Here is a 16171-nt window from a genome sequence, read left to right as displayed (position 1 = left end):
GTTGGTAAGAACAGACAAAGAGAAGGCTGAAGTAATTAACAACACTTTTGCCTCAGTCTTCTCTGATAACTACTTGCCACACAGCCCTCAAATGTTTGGTTTCATAGGAGGGGATTGGGGAAGCAACGTCCCTTCCACTGTAAGTAAAGATTAGATTTGTGGCCACCAGAGGAACCTGAACATCCGCAAGTCTATGGGTCCCAATGAGATGCATCCCAGAGTCCTAAGGGAACTGGCTGATGTAGTCACCAAGCCACTCTCTATGATATTTGAAAAGTCATGGCAATCAGGTGAAGTCCCTGGTCATTGGAAAAAAGGCAACATCACACTCGTTTTTAAACAGCGTAAAAAAAGATGATCCCAGAAACTACCATCCTATCAGTCTCATCTCCGTGCTAGGGAAATCATGGAGCAGATCCACCTGGAAGCTACGGTAAGGCACATGGAAGACAGGGAAGTGATATGGGACAACCAACATGGCTTCACCAACAGCAAATCCTTCTTAATCAACCCAGTGGCCTTTTACGATGTTGTAACTGCATCAATGGACAAGGGAAGAGCCACCTATGTCATCTATCTCAACTTCAGTAAGGCCTTTGACAAAGTACCCCACAGCATCCTTCTCTCCAAATTGGAGAACTACAGATTTGATGGGTGGACTGTTCCATGGATGAAGAACTGCTGCAGGATTGAGTCCAGAGTGATAGTCAATGACTCAATGTCCGGATTGAGATTGGTGATGAGTGGCGTCCTCCAGGGTCAGTGCTGGGACCAATATTCTTCAAGTAAAAAAAGCCTATCCAACAGTTGAAATGAGCTCAGCAGGAGGGCAAACATTCGCTTGTTCCTACTTCCCTGTTCTTATCATAGTATCATAGAATGGCTCAGGTTGGAGAGGACCTTAAAGATCATCTAGTTCCCACCTCCTTGCCACAGGCTGGTTGCCATCTTCTAGATCAGGCTGCCCAGGATCCCATCCAACCTGGCCCTGAATGCCTCCAGAGATGGGGCATCCACAACATCCCTATGCAACCTGGTCTAGAGCCTCACCACCCTCTCAGTGAAGAATTTCTTTCTAACATCTAACCTACATCTACTCTCTTTTAGTTTAAAGCCATTCCCCCTTGTCCTGTCACTATCAGACTGTAAAAAGTCAGTCCAATGACTTGGACTCCTGCCTGTAATCTCTCTTCAAGTACTGGAAGGCCTCAATGAGGTCTGCTAGAGCCTTCTCTTATCCAAGATGAACAAGCCCAGCTGCTTCATCCTGCTTTTGTAGGTGAGGTGCTCCAGCCCTCTGAGTATCTTCATAGCCCTCCTCTGGACATGCTCCAACAGCTCCGCTTCCCTCTTGTACTAGGGGCCCTGGGCCTGGACACAGTATTCGAGATGGGGCCTCACAAGGGCAGAGTGTAGGGGGACAATCACCTCCTTTGCTCTGCTGGCCACACCTCTTTTAATACAGCCCAATGTACAGTTGGCCCTCTGGGCTGCAAGCACACCCTGCTGTGTCCAGGATGCCCAAGTCCTTCTCCTCAGGACTGCTCTCTATGAGCTCTTCTTGCAGTCTGCAGTCATATCTGGGATTGCCTCGACCTAAGTGCTACACATTGCTCTTGGCCTTACCAAACTTCATTAGGCTCTCATGCACCCATTCCTCAAGCCTGTCCAGGTCCCTCTTGATGGCGTCGCTCCCTTCTATTGTGTCAACTGCACCATTCTGCCAGTCAGTTTGGTGTCATTAGCAAACTTGCTAAGGGTACACTTGATCCTACCACCTATATCATTGAGAAAGATATTGAAGAGCATTGGTCCCAAGATGGACCCCTGGGAGACTCCAATTGTCATCAGCCTCTACCTGAACATACTGCCGCTGACAGCCTGAATGCGGGCCCCCAGCAGGCAGCAAACCTCTTTGGAGAGCTTATCCTCTAGGCACAACCTGAAATCACTTTCAAAGTGTGTTTTTTTTTTTTTTTTTTGTTTGTTTGTTTTTTTGCAGTTCCTTCAGCGGTGGTTCCTGGTCCTTTCACTTTAAGCCCCATAACAGATGAGCAATCAACAAGAGGGTGCACTGGACCCATCCATGCCTCCATGGCAGCAGCAGCCCCCAAGGGAAGGGAATAGCCGGCCCATAGGAGAGCTTCTCCATTCCCCAACCTGATGCCAAATACCTTCAGTTCACTTACAGAACACATAACCTTTACCTTTATTAGGCCCTGCTAATAAATATTGTTTTCTTTTACAACCACTGCTGAAATTAAAGGTAACATCTTCCTAGAGGAATCTTTCTTTATTTTACAGCTCTATCTATGCCCGACATTTCCCTCAGTAAATGCATGGCAACGGTCAGCTCAGCATTCATCACCTACTGCGTGGGATTGTCATCCTTCTCACTCTGCACCCACCTACACTGAATGTCACCTGCCATTGCCTTGCCCTGCCACTTCATTTTGCAGAATCCTACTGCAGTTTTTCAGAGTCAGCACTCATCTTTGCTGCTCTGAATAAAAACATCATCAGCACACTGTTATTTTTTCCAGTTCATTTATCAGTGGAGTACCACAGGTTTTAGCACAGCTTCTTTTGAGACCCTCCTACCATCATCCTCTCACTCAGAAAACTGATCATTTAGTTCTAACTTCTGTTTCTTACTTACAGATAACATATAGTATCTATAGTCAATGAGAAAATGGAAGCACACTTACTAAATTTCATCCTGTCTTTGTTATACTAATCCATACTATCAACAAAAATCATCCATTAAACACTTGTGTCCTCCACAGTATCACACAAGCTTAAAAAATTGTATCAAAGACTTTGAGCCAAAGTTACTAAAGGAAGCACTCCACAGAGCTGGTCACAAGACCTACCCCTTATGAATACTTCTAATGAGCCTCTTGCAACCTGGTAAGCCACCTCTCCTTACAGCTTGCCATAGTCCCCTCTTTACCCTGCTCCTTATCTGCCTGAGCCAGCTTCTTATAATTCCTGTATTAATCTGCACCATCTCCACTTTAAATAATAATTTCCTCTGGGAACTGTACTGAATGAATGCTTCCTTGAAATCTAGATAGCTTAAGCCCACTGTGTTACTGCAGTCTGAAACATCCACTTTCCTCAGCAAAAAGAAACGTTAAGTTAGTCTGAGAAAATCTCCTTCTAACACATTCTTTTTCGCATTTTATCCCACTGTTCACTTTGATTATATTCTTGATTACTCTTTTTTTTTTTTTTTTTAGTAAATACAAAGGTTGCAATAACCTAATTTGTATGTAGCTTTCAGGATTTCTTTTTTAGTATTTTTGCATGTATGTTAGCATGCACTGATCGAAGGCATTATCCCCATATTGAAACATACATTATGATTTTTTGCTACCAGACTGCCATGGCCAGAGGTAAAATCAGAAAAGTAATGCATTCAGCATGTACAACAGAGATAACTAATAAAAATGACAGTTTTCCTATCCCTAACCCATCTGCAAATAAATCATACAGATCCAGAAAGAATAACAACTCTCCTTTTGGTAGGAAGAAACAACTCAACTGGTCATTTAGTAATACAGGATGGTTTTGCATTGTAATATTTACAGTATTAAACTAATAATGGAGCATTTAGAAGTGGAATGGAAACACTGACAAGAGAAATGCATGGACAAGAATTATACTACATTGTTCTAGAACATCTGCCTAATATCATTCATTAGGTCTTTAATGTCCTAGCAGTTAATACTTCATTTGTGTTTCTCCATAGCAAAGAAAATCTTTTCACTGAAGTTTACACCACCATCAGAATTCAGTGCAAGACATCAAGGAAAAAGAGCCTGAAATATTTCCACCTTCTCCTGCCTTGCTACTCTATATTTGAAATCCCAGGTAAAAATTTACAGGTGAAAATATGACTTGAAGAGAGAGAACCCAGGTTATGATATGCATTACAAACAAAAAGAACCATCTTCTCCCTGTGATACAGCAGAGTTGCTGAGCTGATTTCCATCTTGTGATTCAAATCAACAATTTAATTCTTAGTGCCATGGAGCGTGCAGCAGACATCATTCCAAAAGCTTCCTATGGATAGATCTGCAATCATTTCCCCACATCGTTTTCTAAGTTAATCTTTATAAAGGACATGACTTTCAGTCACAAGTACATCACATATGCCTTACTCTCATCATATCACTCTATGCAGACATTTTAGCATAAAAAATGTAAGTAAAAGAATTGAGCAGTTTCCAGGAAAAGCAGTAGATGAAGCAGGACATGAAAATAACAGCCCATAAAGAGGAGGACTGAGCTTCCAGGAATGCATGCTATTAAATGGATTGATGGATAGTGAATTTTGGAAACCACTTTTGTCAAAGGCATGACAATATTAAATGGGAAATAATGGTACCTTAATTGCACTTCTTGGACGTAATTGTTTAGATGATACGTTGATTACCTGGAAAATAGAAAACACAAAATTAATAATATTGTTCATATTTTAGTTACTGATTAATAAGAACAAATGGTATCATACATTTTTTCCCTATTAAAACAGGGGGTTTAGCCTTCAAAACAAATAGATTTTTGATATCTGCTATTTTATTCCTGATGAAGGTAGCTTCAAGTAAGAAAAATAACAAGACAACAATGCCTGAGGTTTTCATTGAAGTAGTTTACGTATTTTCATGAAAGTTGCCAAGATGAAATGAAGCAAAAATTCACAGTAACTTTCTTACTTTTGTAGTATCTACCTTAATACATAGCTAGTAGGCACGTATCTCTAATTTCACCTTAGGATGTTCTCTGTCACTCCCCAACCTAAAACACCTAACAGGAGATGGGCACCAGGCAGAGACCTCAGGACAGGGGGGAGATGAGGAGCCCACCAGACAAACTGAGTGGTCACTGGGTACACTCCCACTTTTCCCTCAGAATGCCTCATCCCAGTAGCATCTTGCACCAAACTTTTGGAGGCTCTCATGCTTGCTACCTCTCAGAATAGCAAGCCTAGCCTAGTATGTACTTCAAGGACTGGTGTTGCTTGGATGGTTTGCTGAGCCACTCAGAAAATTTGACTGTAAGTTAACAATGTTTAACAAAATTCAGCTCTGAACGTTTCCAAATGTCAAGACCAAAATTGTAATCTGAAACTAAAAAATTGTATATAGACCAATTTTCAGACTGGGCAGGGACAACAGACCTAAACCAAACCTATTTAAGACCATTCCAGAACTGAAAAAGCCACAATGTGCAAGGCACACCTACAATGAGAGCTGAGCATTACTTGCACCACAAAGGCCAAATCTCATGGTGGAACGGACTGAAGGCATTTGAATGGGACCTTCGGGAAGGATTTGTAATATAACTTGAGGCTTTCTAAGGTTGATGGAAGTTTGCAGATACACGTGGATGTTTTGCTGTCCTCAAACAAGATGTCACAAAAGCAAATAAATGGTATTTTATTAGCCTTCAAAATAAGGAAGTAAACTGAGGTAACTTCACAGTAATGGCAGCGTGCATGTAGGAGTACCAAACTTTTCCCCAGAACAGGTCAGACTGATCAAATCATTTCTCCCTCAAAAACGTAAAATGTATACACAAAAATTAAAAACAACAAAAATAAGAAATAAACAATATGCAGTTTATTACAGCAGATGTCTGGTTGTGCTTCTGTGCCTTCTAGTAGGCAAATGATGTACTGTTCAAACTTACTCCTAAAAGAATAGAGAACTGGGGACAGGAGGACAGCTGATGCTGGAGCACATGCGCCGGTCTGTATGAAATACTGTACCATTCTGTCAGCACCATGGTTACCACTAATTCAATATTCCACCAAAATAATTACATATTTCATCCACATAGACCTACAGCATTAAGGTTCCAATTAGTTTGTCCAGACAATGCCCAACCTTCCATGCATGTCAAGGAGGAACACAACAAATCGCATTGCCATGGGAACAAGGTTTACTACTCACTTTACCAACAGATTAATGCCTACTGTCAGCAGGTTTTATGATAAATTATCGTCATTTTGAATTTCTGTAATGAAGATGCATCATGCTTTCTGTTGTTTGCACTGTAGAACACTCTTCCCCATACTCATCCAGGGCTTTTAGTCCTGCACATTATTTTCCAAAAGCATAAGCTGTTTAGATTGTGATAATAATGGATTTTGTCATTTAAAAAAGAAAGATGCTTCAGCCCTGAGTTTTCTACTGTGCTAGAAGGTCACTGTGCCTGTGACATCAGCCTGGGATGTGGTGCAAGAGCAGGGATCAGCAGAGGTAAGCAGGCAGCTGCAGCCATTTCATCCACACGCTCTGTGACATGGCTTTTAAGCTGCACTCACATCCCCACCATACCTGTGGTTCAAAGCGGTCTGAGGGATCCATTGCTCATATCCCTGCTACAGGGAGCAGAGCATTTGGTACCACTGGAACTGGGCTTCTGGATTGGTTTCCTCTAAAAGCAATCTCATTCACATTCAACTGACTCAAAATGCAGTAAACAGAAAGGATTGAAGGATTCACTTCAAAGACATGCTAATGCTCCAAAGCCAAACGTTAACTCTATTTACTCCCAGAAGAAAGGAATGGGATATAAGAAACTTCAGAAAATAACTCCAGTATGGTAGAGTCAAATAAGGATGTGCTTTTTATATAATTTAGAACTCATTCCTAGCCCTTGTCTGAAAGTATTATGTGGTATACTGAAGTCATTCTGGGAGGCAAGAATTGGAGATTCTTCAGTTATGAAGTGAGCAATCATTCATCCCTACACCCAGTTTCAGATTGAAGATTGGATGTTTGACCTTTTATTTCTTCGCTGTTCCTTCACTGATGCAAGAATCAACAGAAGGCATTCTGAAATTCTGCTGCCATTTTCTCTTGTAACCAGATGTGTACATTGTTATTAAATTACAGAGGAAGCACAAATTGCATGTTTGTACAATCATTTCAAAATATTTTGCTGACTAAATACATTCTCAAGGCTGTAATTCAAGACTCACTTAATTTCTACCATTGATAACCACCTAAAAATCAAATCTTGATATTTAATCTGAAACAAGTTTTCAGTAAATTTCAAAGATCCTCAGTTTTTTGAGGACAATTTTCTCCCTTCTGGGTAATACGATAAAATATCTTACCAGTAGAGGAAAAAGGACAAGGTCATGAAGAGGAAACGTTCAGAGAACTCTGCTCTTGGAAGAAGACCCACGAGCAATGCCAAAGCCATGAAGTAGTTCTGCCTAAAAGCCTATAATTATTAATTTCCTGAAGACTGATGGAATTGATGGGTAAGGACAAACGCTTCCACTATACAAATGGAAAATTCTCTGCTAAGAAGGGTTGGGTTTCCTGCAAGGAGTTATGTGGGCAGATGAGGAAACCAAGAGCAGGAACTCAGACTGGGCAGGAAGGTACCATAGTATGACCAAGCCCAGAGAGCAGGAGAGAAGAACCCAGGGGTAGGAGGCAGCATCCCCAGGGGCAGCTGCACTGACAGCACAGATCACTCGAGAAAAGGGATCTCACACATGGTGGAAAGAGCTGATCAAGGGGCACAATGGCCTAGTTGTCTCTTTCCCAGTCCTCATTGTCCTAGGAGGATGTTCGTCATGAGACTGCTGACCGCAGAGCTCATAGCCCAGAAAGGCTTCCTTGTAGCACAGTGATCAGACACTGGAGATGGTGAGATTAGGGAACTTCCAGCCTCCTTAGCTGTGCCAAGCATACTTCCAGTCATAACAAGCACTGCTCCCTTCCCACCACTTGAAGTATTTCTAGTGCTGTGTGTGGCAGCTGGCTGAGTTGTGCCATTATCCAATACCACATAACAGAAAAAAAACCACCAACAACAAAAAAACCAACAGCATAAAAGTATAATCAGATTGCAAAGTAAGGGAAATACTATTCATGTTCAACATAATACAGACAATCTGGGTTAGTTTCCTGTTTGAAGTGACGTTCAGCCTCTGTCTATGTGCTATTAGTACCTGTTTAGAGTTTCTGATTTGGCATAAGTATTCACTTAAGGTGTTTCAACTCACCTGTTAAGACAGGGATTAGAGCGACGCAGAGGATGAATGTGAAGGTCTCTGCCTAAAGTTTCAGGTTAGCAGTGAGTGTATGAGCAGCATTTCGTAGCTAGGGCTTGAATTAGGTTAAGGGATGAGTGCTAAGCTCAGGGCTAGCATTTCAAGGCTAGGGACCAGGGCCTGCTTTTCAGGTAAGGTTTGGGGTTCTCATTTGAAGTAAGGCTTGACATTCAGAATTAAGAATAAGGGAGAAACATAAGGCTTAAGATGAGGGTAGGGTTTCCAGTAGGTGGTTACACTTTAGTTTGGGGTCTACCTAAAGGTCCCATGCCCCTCACCTCCCAGAAGCCACCACCTCTGTTGGCCCGGCTGCAGATACCCTTCATGGAGGATGTTGTTCATAAGGAACTTCTGAAAAGAACATTTTCGTTCATTAAGTTTACTTTTCAGTCTCTGTTGTAATCTTTTAGACTCTACTTTCACTCAGCTTCTTCTCTCTTTCACTAAAATGAGTGACTCAGAAGTAGTTGTAAAAGTATGTTAAAATCAGCATGAAGAGTAATATAATCAAAACTATCTGAAGAATGCAAATTCAGGCTTTGCATGAGGCAAGAATCCTGAACCTCTCAGGCATCTCTGAAAATTACCATCTTTATTTTAATTAGGGAAATGTTACCTACAGTGATGCTTACAGTACATGTATTTCCATACGTAACACCTTAGTAACCTCCATCTCTATACTTTTTTGGTGATTCTTACGCTGCTAGGATACACTCAGTGAAAAAAAATAAACCACAAATGTTTAACATCTCTCTAAATAGTCATATAACTTGCTTTCTGCACAGACTAACCCCATTTTTTTTCCCCTGTTCACAAGGAAAGACTCTCCTTTGCTTAAAGCTCATGCTGAATTCAGATTCTCTTCTGGTTTTCCCAGCACATCCTTTGGAGGGACTAGCCTCACTCAACACAGAATAGGAGATTTTGAAAAAGGAACTTGAAGAAAGCATCACAAAAGATAAATCCTTGAAGTCCTTTGGTGCAGCACTGATAGCACTGAACTCTGATCTATCTGGCTATAGATCTCCAAGCCCATTTCTCTCATGGAACAGTTTTTGTGTAGTCAGCTACTGGGTTGCATGAAGTTGTGTTCCTTTTTCCTAAGAGAAACAAGATCACTAAGTAGCTTTGGAGCGGGGAAGCAGATTTGCTAGGCAGGTTAACATTTTTTCTCCTCTCCTGTAAAAAAAAAAAAAAAAAAAAAGCCTGATTCTGCCTGAAGAATTTGTGTAAATTGAAGTTTTCATTAAGACAAGCACAAATGCAGCAATGTTCTCCACGAATACAAAAGCAGGCTTGTAAATCAATGTGCTCACTTTTCATCTCTGAGAAAACCCTCATCTTCCAAAAGACTCAAACACCTACCAATAATATACCATGAACATTACTCCAGCATTTTTATTACAACATTTGTTGTTGAGTTTGAGCAATGAAAACTTCATTTACTGCAATCCTTTTCTGAAAAATCAGCTGAGTCATATTTCTTTTGGCAACAGAAAGTAAACTTGACTTAAAGTAAGTGATTTATTTTAGCATTACTTCTTGCTTTCTATACACAATGGCATATACATTTATGTCTGCCCCCTTATAATGCATGTAGATGCTGGTTTCACATACGTGGTGGAACCTGGTTGATTGAACACAGGAGTAGCAGTCAAATTCCAAAATTATAATCCCAATTATGATTTTGTTTTTCAGATTGTTGTCAACCATGAAACACAAACTCACTGTACAACTCAACTGCGTCCAAAGTGGAAGTGGAGAATTTCTTGGTAACTCAGCTTTCCTTACACAAACATTGTCCAACACCTGTGAATAAATACAAGTTTAAGTTGTAGTCAGACATCTCCTCTTTCCCTGCAACTCTCTCTTCTTCAGAAAGACAAGTCATCTCCAGACAGACTCCTACAAACTGTCAATGGTAGAAAGCTGGCTCTGGGACAAGCTAGTCAGTATGCCATCTCTGAGTCCAATGTCTTTCTATTAAATCAGATGCTAATGGAAAAGGCAGTAAAACCAGACACTGAATTTCTCACATTTTTTGAAACTTCATTTAGGTGAGCTTGTAGTCCAAACAACAGATCACACAGGTTCACATGACATCCTGTAGACCATGAAAGCCCTGCTGGGACTCTATGAATCATTTTAGAAATACGATAAAAGAGAAGACAGAAATGAATGAAGTGTCAGTGCCACCACAAACCAGCAGCAGAGAAGTGCTAATATTATCTCAGTCTTCACTTTTGCCTTTATTTCACTCACTGGGGATGCTATCTGCCTTTGGAAAGTGTTCTTTGCTGAGTATTGCAGGATACAGCATTTAACTAACACAACATGGGAACGGTGCCTTGCTCCTTCCTCTTCAATAGGGTCTAAAATATCTTACTCCATTCAGAGGACGTCTTAATGCCAGAAACAGGTGGGTCATCCAAAACACAGGATGGTCCCACTGGTTGGATGTAAGGAGAAATACAGGCAGTACCTTTTACTATTCTTTGGCTTTCTCAGGTCAGAATGGCTTTAACTCAATTAATACCAGCTTCTTTATTAAAACATAAAACACAGTGCCAATCTCTCCCAATACAATTCTCAAAAGGAGAGCAGCTGGAGAGAAACCCAGGGAGTGGCTGATATACAGCCACAGGCATAATCCCTCACTCAGACATGGTGCTCTCCACCAGATAAACAGGAGTTCCTGAACTGGGATGATGGGATCTGTATGACACAACTGTACTGAGCTTTGTACAAGTGGCTGCTCTTCCACACTTGTGCATAGTTATCACTGAGCTCTCTCCCCCACTCTCTGAAAGGATCAGGAATGTTCTTGAGCAGTATATTCTTGAATAAGAGTTCTCTCAGTCTTTTATCCCTCTGTCCCATTTCAGGCTGTATTTGACTTGGTCAGTATTATCCCTATTTACATGGACTTATTCAAGGAAACCTGCAGCTGTAAGTATAGACCTATGGTTCCAAATAAAGTAATTCTTAGTTCCATCTCCCCTATTATCTCTTTGTCCACAAATAAATATAATTAATAACAAAATAATCAACTCACTCCCTTGAATGTTCAAAACAATACTCCCATTTGCAAAAACCCCAGCAGCTGAAAGCAAGTGAGTATTTACAAGCCCATAGATGTTGAGGATCACAAACATACAGTATGTGTGTGGATTTTCACATGTATCTCTGTAGAAGTACATATACCATAGCAAATGAATTTTCATATTTCATATACACAGTGTATGTACATGTAATACAAGAAGACCGCACAGTATTCACAATTAATCACAGATTAGTCACACTAATGTGCTAAAACTCATTTAAAAAGACAAATTTTGCCTAAAAAATTGCAACTAGCATTCTTACTTATGTATTTATTTTACATCCCGCTGACTTAGACACTGGGACTTTGATTCATACTTCTTGCTTAGGGTCTGTTTTGTATCATTTTGGCACTTCAGGTACCATCAGTAGCAAGCTACAGACAAACCTCAGGCCTTAGAGTAAATTTGTGGCAGAGCTTCTGCTTGTGAGAACTGCAACAGAAGTTCTCATTCCCAGTAGGTGTGGCATTAAAACAGGGTTATATTTAGAGGAGTATGAACATTGCTCCACATAGAACAAAATCCCAACCGGCAAGGATCATGACAGACCTTGGCAACCTTGCTGCAAGGTGTTTCTCAGACGCCTCAAAGACTTACTCCAAATTTCTGTAACATATTTTATCTTAACTGGATTTGATGCCAGCTTGGAAAAAGTTCTGCAGTTCGATACCATGTGTTTTCTATTTCTCCAGGCAATGTGCAACGGTGAATGAATGCCTGTGGGTCTCACTGAATTTGTGGAGGAACCAACCCAGCCCATCACTTAAGCATGCGGTTTCTTACACAGCCGGACATCCCTGGGAACAAGAATGGAACCTGAGATGCTGCATTAATATATCACAGCCACATTAAAGCATAGCAATGCATGACTTGTTCCAATTTGAATTCAAATATGTAAAAAAAAAAAAAAAAAATCATCAAAAACAGAGGAGGTCTCAAGATAACATTCAGTTCTACTTTCAGATTTTCTCCCTGTAGACTACAAGGCTGGGTTCAGAGGCTTGGCTTCACCGTGCAGTTTAGAATATCTGGCTACAAATTTGTTTTTCTTGTCAAAGGAGACTTCTTCGCCCTGCTTCCACTTCTGCAATTATATTATGTAAATATTAATTTCTGCAGTCAAACTCATTTTAAAGACAGTTTACATAAGAAGTTTTTCAGTCGATACATTGTCACTGTCATTTTAAAATATTTACGTGCCTTGTTTACATTACTTTGTTAATTTTATTGTAATTTAGTACTAATTAATAGCTCCATGGCTATAAAGTGTTTAATCGGTTATAACTCTTAATTATACCATGGCACTCCTTAATAAAACAATACACTATTGGGATTAAATCAAACTAATTGAATTAATCTGTTATCCTCTTTTATGGGTAATTTGGTGCATGGATAAAAGCAGTCACGGAGTTGTTTTCATGGCAAGCAGCCCAAAACAACATTGCATGCATTCTCTTTTTTACCTTAAAAAGTGCCCCTGATTTCAAAGAGCATCTACAGATTAGCAGGAAAACTGTAAGTCTCTCCAGACCAGCCAGGAGGCAGGGCAATTTAGGAATGAAGAGCACTGCTCCTCAAGAGCTGCTGAGGCAGAGGGGCAACTTCCCAGCCCCACTCACTGCTTAGCTAATGGATGCTTTCATTTTATACATTCTAATCCCACTAAATCACCTGCAGCTACTTTTCCCCATCCATCCCCTATGAGGCTCCAGGCCAAGGAGTCCATCCCCAGCCCACCTGCCCTCACACAAAGCCGTCCCACCAGCAGCCCTTCCAGCTACCTCCTTCAGTCCTATTAGCTGTGCAGAGCCACTTACTCTCTGATTGGCATTGCTTAGCACTTGTCACGACTAAATTCAGGTTTCATTATTTCAGATCATTTCTGCATGTGTCAACATCACTTAAAATCACCATCCTGTCCTTACTGAGGTGCACTTGAATCTTGCTGAGGCCGGTACCACCCACACCTTTGCAACTCCAATTTTTATTATACCACACAAGTGAATGAAGGAAGAAACTGAACTTGACAGTCTCCTGTTTAGCATTTGTCACATGCTTGTGACAGGCTTAGAAACACTCCCGAGGGACAGCACGCATGTAAGGCGATGGTTCTGCACTCAGCCATGACCACATTACTGGTGACCTATCCTACACTGCATTTTCCACATGTGCACAGGAGAAGACCAGGCAAAAATGTTCTAAAAGAGCAACTCAGCTTGAGGCAAACAGCAGTTCTCACTCTGTCCCCACCCACTAAGTCACAAATGGAAAAGGAAAGCACTTTTAGTGCCATTACTACCTGCCACATGCTCTAAAGCTAGGCATGCAAACACAGACGCCAGGTGTCCCTCTGTCACCTCCTGCTACCTATCATCCTCTAGTACAGGTCCTGCTAACAGCTCCAGCCCCCTCTGCCTGGTTCTGTGGATGCTGTAGGAGGAGCTTCATTAGCCTGGTGACTTGAATGAGAATCATCTCTCATTATCTTAGCTTTATCTACTCCTCCTTGCATTCTTGAATTATATTCTCCCTAAAATACTGAAGAAACTCTGACCATATGCCCAATGCCTCTCTTGATGAGAAAAAGAATTTAATTAAATATTTGTAGGATTATTCAGTGCTTCATTTCTTTCCAGAATGAGTACAATGTGTTTTAGTCTTACCTAGGAGCAAAACTTGATTTAAAAATACTGTAAGACAGATCATTTATTCCATCCTAAAGGTTATCTCGTCTCTTCTGACATCGATCTGTTATGTTGGAGGCTGCACCCCACCGCTGTGACGGGCTGGCACCGATGGTGCACAACTGCCACGAGTGTGGGACAAAACAAGGTAGGAAGAATTCAGCTAAATGGCCTAACAAAAGGGGTTTGAGATGGTTGAACCCAGCACTACCTCACGTATTTGCTTAATAGTTGGCAGGTGACACCTTTGTCCTAACTTTAATTTAAAATTGTTCCATCTCCACATGATATTTGCAGAGATGAAGTTTCACGCCTAAACACAACCACTTGTGTACTATTTGTCCCTTTACTAATTACTTAGTTTTGCAGACCACAGGGCTTTAGTGCAGTGATGCTTTTAGAAAATTCACGCATACAAATTCTGAAAAATGAAAGGCTGAAAACCACTCGATAGAAACAAGTTTGGGGCTGGCACTACTTGGAGGTCTCAATGCTGTGCAACTTCTTTACATCAACAAAAACAACATGGGTTGTTTTTTTGTTGTTTTTTTTTTTTTGTCTTTTTGCTTGCTTTCTGTAAAATGAGGAGAGGTGTTATAGCCCTCACACATTCAGCCTCATGAGGTTGTCTCAGACTTGCTCCACTCTTACAGTGGGAGGGATTTTGCTCTCCTGACCCCCATTTAGAAGTTCAGGGACATGAGAGACATGAGAAGTCTGACTGGCGGTGAAGACGTAGGCAAGGAACTCCTTAAGTGTCTCAGCCTTTTCTACGTCTGAGGCCAGCTCTCTCTTTTCATTTATCAGAGGGGTACACTCTCCTTTGCCTGTCCCTTCTGCCCAGTGTAGCTAAAGAATCCCTTCTTGTTTTTCATGTCCATTACCGACTTCAATCCCATCTGTGCCTTGGCTTTCCTGACTTCATCCCTGAACATCCAGACAGCATCCCTGTATTCTTCCCAGGTCACCCAAAAAGGACCATTCATTCATCATTTATCTCTATCATGGTAATTTTTCCAAAACATTTCAGAACTTGCTATCATCACAAACAGCTATTTAATTATGGGATGTGCAGCACAAGTTGCATGGTATTGTACCTGACCTGTATGTGGTACAAAAGCAGTCATCTTTCCACTGAAAATTCCCATGTAAAAGCAAATCTTAAAGAGTAGGCAGAAAGTGTTTCAAGCTTCGAACATTTGTTTGTGTAGCAGCTGAACAATGGTTCTGCCATTACAGCAATGGCTGCCAGGAGAAGGCCTCATGCAACTTAAAAGCAAGAGAAAAACAGAATAAAGGAGAAAAAAAATGAAGCAGAGTGTTCAGTGTTTGCTTTCTACAACTGCGTTGATATGCTAACGTATTTAGACCTCTCATATAAACACAAACACCCAGACATACTCTGATGTTTGTGATCTGCCACAATGCCTTCCAGAGACAGTTAAATAAGTGTGTCAGGACATCATACAGCACAAACTTCAGTGACAAGATGGACTTCACATAGCTGCAGATAGAGACGATGGCTCTCTCTGCTAATCCCAGGTTGAGCACTAAATTATTCACCACTGAAGATATTTTTGCTCTGGTTCTCTGGTAATGGCCAAGAGGCAATGCACACTAACAAGCTATTTTACAGCTTGTAAGTTTAATCCACTTGTACTTTCCTCTATCCATTTCTAGCAGGTCAGCAGCTGCCTGTACCTGTAATGTATCAATCTGAGCTGCCACTCAACTAGCTCAACTGCAGTAAAAAATCTGCATGTATATGGAGGTAGATAAATATATACATATCTTGCATTCCATAACCATCACCCAAGGAGATTTTTATTCATCCATTTTGCTTAAAGCACAGCTAATAAAGAAGGTGACATCTCAGAGAGCTCCACTCGGGACGGAGTTACTGACAGCATCAGAAGAGACCCAACATCTACCAGGCAGTGTTTAGAAAAAGAGTAAACTGATCCTGTTATATCAACTTTGAAACTGCCTTCTGTAGCACCCAGAGAGAGCTTGCCCTTCAGGCAGGTTTTCACAGGCTCTCACAGCTTTACTTTGATTGCTGTTGTAGGCGAAATATATAGCTTTAGTTCGAAGGGATTATCTGTTATCCTACCCTTTGGGAGAACCTCATACTGTGACAAAGACTTCGCTCTGCTGAATCTCTTAAATTTCACAAAACTAACAAAAGTACAGTACTCCTTGCTTTTCCTTTTTTTTTTCCTTCTTCTTTTCTGATGTCCCTTCAGCCCCTCGAGGGCTAGACAATCATTGGATGGTATTTAAAATCCCTGTATATGAAT

At 41.0% G+C, this 16171-nt stretch overlaps 1 protein-coding gene across 21 annotated transcripts in view; it reads right to left on the bottom strand.

Moving 5' to 3' along the window:
• Positions 1-16171, bottom strand: part of PCDH15 (protocadherin related 15) — a 736955-nt gene that overhangs the window by 436039 nt on the left and 284745 nt on the right. For all 21 annotated transcript variants that reach the window (XM_021381881.1, XM_021381890.1, XM_021381879.1 and 18 more), the window contains one exon: positions 4394-4441. The gene's annotated coding sequence lies outside the window, so the exon portion shown is untranslated. The remainder of the gene's footprint in view (positions 1-4393; positions 4442-16171) is intronic.

This window comes from Numida meleagris, unplaced genomic scaffold (genome assembly GCF_002078875.1).
Source record: "Numida meleagris isolate 19003 breed g44 Domestic line unplaced genomic scaffold, NumMel1.0 unplaced_Scaffold119, whole genome shotgun sequence".
Lineage (NCBI taxonomy): Eukaryota > Metazoa > Chordata > Aves > Galliformes > Numididae > Numida > Numida meleagris.
The sequence above is the reverse complement of the archived record's forward strand: the minus strand, read 5'-3'. Positions and strand labels throughout refer to the sequence as shown.